This window comes from Nilaparvata lugens, chromosome 6, assembly GCF_014356525.2.
Source record: "Nilaparvata lugens isolate BPH chromosome 6, ASM1435652v1, whole genome shotgun sequence".
Taxonomy (NCBI): domain Eukaryota; kingdom Metazoa; phylum Arthropoda; class Insecta; order Hemiptera; family Delphacidae; genus Nilaparvata; species Nilaparvata lugens.
In genome coordinates, this window is record NC_052509.1 from 23,265,336 (window position 1) to 23,271,844 (window position 6,509).

Genomic DNA, 6,509 nt, shown 5'->3' on the forward strand with positions numbered 1-6,509 from the left:
CGACCGAGCGATAAAGCTTACTTATCAATAACTGTATATTTGATAAGAGTACCATTCTGTACTGAATATTTTTCTAGGAAAATTATTCAATAAAATTATAATTATTTTGCAAATAAAGCAAAAATTGTTTATGAATCGCTCACTGATTTTGAGGTTACACTTTATTTACTATCGATCAGATGTTTTTAAAACAGTTCGAACGCAGCTGACTGATTCAAAGTATTGTCAAATGTCATGCTAGCTTCACGTAAGATGTAAAATATCATTCCTAAAAATTATAAAACTATCAATAAAGGACCAAGAATTTCAAATAAAAAAAAATAAAATGTATGTGTTATCGTTGAAATTATTTATTATTTAAGAAATTATATTATATGTCCGGTCTTATTGTAACTAAATAGGTCATAGCATGAAATTATATTATTGATAAAATGGCAGAAATTAATTATAACAATCTCAAACCTAATAAAAATTGTATAAGAATATTAATTTATTAATGATTTAATTCAACTGAACCACATGGTAATTAAATCTCTTTGGCAGGTCTAAGCCAATCACAGTGCATAGAAATAGCACCAAGAAGGTGATCGTTTGAAAGCAACACATGTTAATCTATTATCAGACACCAACCCTGCCTTATCATTTACGCTAGCACATGTACATTGTATGAGAGGAACTATGTATATAAGATTAAGCAGTTTTAAGAATTACACAAATTGAATTATTATTGTGATTAAAGAATTATATTCTACTGCCTGCCATTGACGTCACGTCTACGTCACAAGCGTTCTACCAATGGCAAATTTTTATGCAAATTATTACATCGAGATTCTGAGAAGAAAGGTCTAGCCAAGAAGCTGAGAGAAAAGACAGCACTTCCCTTTTGAAATCCTCACCGTGCAGATCTCTTTTTATAGTTACCAAGACCTATTTGTGAAAATTTCTTGTTCGATTTTAAATGTTCTATTTGTGAGCCGATATTTTAGGCCAATTTATTTGTTATTCGTAAATTTCTGTTTTCATCAATCGATAAATTAAAAGCTTAAAGTAAATTATCCCTTGATTAATTCGGTGAAGGAGATATTTAAATTAAAATTCCCCACGTGCTGAAACCGAAGCCTGGATTGCCGCCGATCAAACGATTTTTGATCTAAAGAAGAAAACCACGACCGCCAAGGAAATTCACGTGAGTTTTAAGTTTTAAAAGGGGCCCCAATCTACGCTTGGAAAAATATTTCAGTGCAGAAACATAAATTTTTTCTTCGTTAAACTATTGGCCACGCCGACAAGCGCTTTTAGTTATTAAGAGCCTAAAATTTATTCAATATTTAATTCATACGAACTTGTAGTTGATTAGCTATCCTCCGCTGCCTGAACCACGACCCCTAGCAATTTTAAAATATTTTATAATTCATTTTTTCACTATTTTTTCAAAACTGTTCAATTTTATCAATTGTAAAATTCTGTTGAATCACGCATGGTATCATGCAAGCACAAGAAAATTTTTAACTATTCTGTTAATGCCAAATTATTATCAACCTGTGAATCAAATTCTGAACCTGCACTGTATAATTACATATTTTATTATAATATATATTTCAGTTTTGTTAATTCGCTTTCTGAGTTCGATTATTTCTTAAGCCTGTCAATTATTGTGTCTGATACGTTCTATATCATCAAGAACCGATCGAATACGATCATTGGAATAATTGAATTAAGCTGGATACTGGAGCAGGTCTAAGTGGATGTAGCGAGTGGGGTCAGATCGAGATATTTATTCTTTGTCCTTACCTGCTCATATATCAGCTTTTATCTGTTACCTACCTCGACTTAGGAGCGAACGCATCAATTGTACAGCAGTGGCAGCCATAGATCATATAAATTCCTACAATAGAGCTTAAAACCCGACAAGACTCTGTTCTCGAAATATATTCTGAACGATATTTGGTTCAAATACCGTATTTTAATCCTTCAGAACTTATTAGAGACGCAGTCCCGTAAATTATCTACATCGGGATTTTTGCTCGACCTGTATGATTTTGTATGCTCATTCTTCACAGGTAATAATTTTAAGGTATCCGTATTCAGTGTTTAGCGTCCGCTACACTACTTATAAAAATTTCATCATTATACAATCTGTCATTAGAAGAATCAAGGGTGAGCGAGCGTTTAGGCCTCCCGCGATTCTGACAATTGTATGAATCTTGTAGTGAATCAATCAGTCTGGTGTTCACTCAGCGTCCACGCACGCAATTATAAAATTTATAGCCTCTACACCATTGACTCAGTACAAGATTCACCCTACATGTGTGAAGCCATCAAATACCGCTCCACATGATTTGCCGGCCCAACGTGAGGCATTTAGATTCAGCACTACATGATTTGGCAAATCTCTCTACATATGTGAGGCGAGTTAAAAAACGCACCACATGATTTGGCGCCCAACAGTGATAGGCATTGAAGAGGTGGATAATCGACTACGAGGATTATTTAGTTGCTCAGTATACTATAGCGCTGACAACGAGAAAATTTTGAAAAATTCATGGTTGTGAATTTTTTCGAATTTAATATTAACTGTTCACTGTTATATAAAATAACAAGAAGTACCATACCAAATTTTTGAACGGAAAAGAAATTTATCGATTGATGAGTTTTTAGAGAAAAAATCGAACTCAGAATTTTATTATTGTGTTATTCGAAAATTGGTCATACTATAAGTCATAGGTTTAAGAAATACCATAAGAAAGGTGATATTATTTGAAGAATATTAGGTCTATATAGAAACAATTCATAAAAATTTACAGAAAAGAGGATTGAAGTTATTTACATTTTTAAAAGTTTTTAAAGCATAAAGAGGGAAGTAAAATTAAATCACGGATATATTGCGGAATAATTCAAACAGAATACTGTTCCTTTTATATAAAATTTTGCAAAGAATACTAGCCCTATATATAGAATTGCGGCAAGAAATTATAAGAATAAAATATTTATAATAATAGTAATAATAAATTATAAGAGGCGTACCTGTATTACCGCATAAGTGTTCACTGTGTATCCTGTATGTTCTTGTCATTTTTATGTTAACGATATTGCTAACTTGACTCATTTTATCACTGAGCACATTGTTAAACCACTTTTTTCTGTATTTCACTCACTACGAAGCTATAGCAATTTCTATTGGATTTCTTATTAATTATTTTGTATATCACAACACTTTCACGTTTTTTATTCACCGCACACGTTCGTCGCGTTATTCTCTCACAAACCATGGCAGGAAACGACCAGGTCAATCCAAGTCTGTCGGACAACGAGGACATCTCACCCGATTGTTTGCCGCCATCCGAATCCATCACCGCAGCCGCCGATTTCCATCCCAATGTACTGGATGATTTATCTTCGACACAGGTGGAGGAGAGCTGCATCCTAGTGGAAGATCCGTCGGCAGCCCAAGAGCCGGAGGACGAAACATCGGGAGAGCATACGGACGACGACGCCCCAGAGACAGGAACTCCCATTTCTCGTACCGTTGCTCGGATGAAGAACCAGCGGATGACCGTTAGATGTACACCCGATCCCGCCATGGATATGGACACCCTCCTGAAAGCAATAACCAAGATGAATGAGAAAACAAATGAAGCAATAAACGACTTAAAAGAAGACAACAAACGAACAAAGGAAGAATTAAAGGAAGACAACAAACAAATAAAAGAAGCATCGAAGAAAACAAATGAAGCTATAAACAATCTAAATGAAAAAAGCGACCAAACAAAGGAAGAATTAAAAAAGGAAGTTCAAGAAGCAAAGAAGGTAAATGAACAGGGTTTGGAGAAGTTGAGCCAGCGAATGGACAGAGCATTCCATGATACCGATAATACCATCAAAAAATTAGCTGAGTGTCTGGATAAATCAATTTTAGAAACAAATAACTGATTGGATAGGATATCTGAAGATATGCATATGGGAAAAATCAGCGTCGAAGTCAGCATTAAGAAACATATACATGTGGAGAAGGATACAATAAAGGTGGTTAAAGTCAAACAAGCAAGCGAACATAACACATGTATGGAAAACCAACCCACAGAGAATGTCAAGACTGAAGTCGCGCCGCACCCCGCAGAACGCCGAGAGGGACCAGCCGACATCACCCGCCAGGCCGAGGACGACATCCATCAAGCAGAGGGACAGCACATATCACCGCCCGCAGAATGCCAAGAGGAGCCGGACGACATCGCCCGCCAAGCTGAGGATGACATCGATAGCGTAGAGGGACAGCCCGTACCACCGCGCGCCGGACACCAGGAGTCCAAGGACGTTGCCCGCCGCGTGGAAGAGCAGCCCGGACCGCCGACCGCCCACATCACCGTCCATCCACCAAGGACAGCGCCTGCAACATATAAACCCAGCATTCATGAAGATAGTCACCTAAACAATAGAAATGAAACAGAAACCCACAACAAATTGAAATCACAACTGAAAATAAAAACCTCTAAATCAAAACAACACACAAGTAAAATAGCAGCTCCACGGAAAAGAAAAATGGTCTCAAGAGAAATTTATCTACATCGCCGTCATGTTAGGCTGAAATCGTACATCAAATCTTTTACAAGCATGCATGATAGGAGAAAAACCATATCAAGAAGAACCTACAACCACCGCAGTCATGTCCGGTTAAAATCAAGTAGACTGTACACCGGCATGCAAAAAAGGAAAATATCGTTTGAAAAAACCCACAGACACCACCGGCATGTCAGGTTTAAAAAGATCAAACTACATGTCACCGGTCAACAAGGAAAGACAACATTGGCTGAAGAGATCTACCTACTTCGTCGGCACATCCGTTTTAAGCAAAGTTTAGTAAAACGGATAGTTGCAAATTGGAATTGGACCTTGAATGACACCGAATCAAATTTAGATGGGGGCTTAAAAAAATAAATTTGAATTAACTGGAAACTACATTTGTGGAATACACCAATTATCAAACACTTCATAATCACAGCCTACCCACCGAATCATATCTTTGCAGCTAGCATTTTTCTACTGCAGCCTAATCAACATAGCCTAAACTTCGCCGCATCTCAGTCAATAAGGAAATATTATTAATTCACTTCAAATGAAGAAACCGAAATCAACTTTAATAACAGAAGAAAATAAAACTACAAAACAACTTTAAAAATTTACCAACCTAATCAAGCCATCCGCCTCATGTTACAGTCATCACAGAAGAAATCGCCTAGTACAATCCTCACAACTGAAAAACAGAAACAAGAGTTATATTATCCACGGAAAATAATTATAAAAATTAGAAATAACATGAAATTAGTAGTGAATAGGAGGAAAGAAAATAAACAAAGTTTATTTGAAAAAATGTGTAAATCTAACCTCGAAATACAGAATCAATAGAAAAATCTACTCAGAACCAAAGCCTGTTCAATAATTTTCTTCGTCACACCAACCAATGTGTGCGAAATCACAGAGTCAATGTATAGGAATCAAAGCAATATCGTTATTTAATTAATGTAACCTATTATTTAATGTGAAAATTATAAGAAAAAACGCAACCAAAAATATATATTTATGTTAACTTGCACGAAATGCGCATGTTTTATGTCATATGAATGTATCTCTAAAAAACTCCAAAGAAAATGAAATTCTTACCTTCAAATGTGAAATTTATTACTGTTGCATCAAAAGATCATGAATTGAAATTCAAATTGATAAATGTAAGACTTAACATTTGTAACCAGCATTGATAAAAATCAATAAAGCCGTTTCAAGTGTAACCCTGTTTGTACACAACGTACTAAGCGCAAATAAGAAATTGCTCGGGTCAAACGGTGGACGATTGTCAAGTCACCGAAGTAAAATCACACTCTCACCCAATTTATGTAAAAGCCAGAATAAAGAGTCGAAACCTGTAATAACTATGAAAAAATGATGAAAGTCTATATTTGTTGCAAATACTATTCAAATCTTAAGAAGTAATATGTGAAATCTTGTATATTTGTTATAGTTATGGGTCTGCTCATAAGCCACCCGTGAATGGAAGTTGTGGAGTTGTTTTAATGAAGGATCCAAAGAGACCTCATTAATTATTGTATTTCGATTGTATCCAATGAAAGGAACAATCAATTATTTATTTTCTCGTAGCCAAAAGTGCACGATATATTGTTTTTAGTGTTAAGTGTTGAGTTTTCGTAGAAGTAAGGAGATGAAATAGTGTATTCATCACAATATCGGATTTTTCAAATAGTCATTGTTTCGACTCGTCTCCCAATTACCTATTTAAAATATCCTGGGGGCTTTTGTGTGATGAATCTTTCAAATAGATCTCATGAAAAGAGAGAAAAATTGTGATTACCTTTTAAAATGAAAGAATTTGCTAAAGGAATAGTTAGCGACCGAGCGATAAAGCTTACTTATCAATAACTGTATATTTGATAAGAGTACCGTTCTGTACTGAATATTTTTCTAGGAAAATTATTCAATAAAATTATAATTATTTTGCAAAT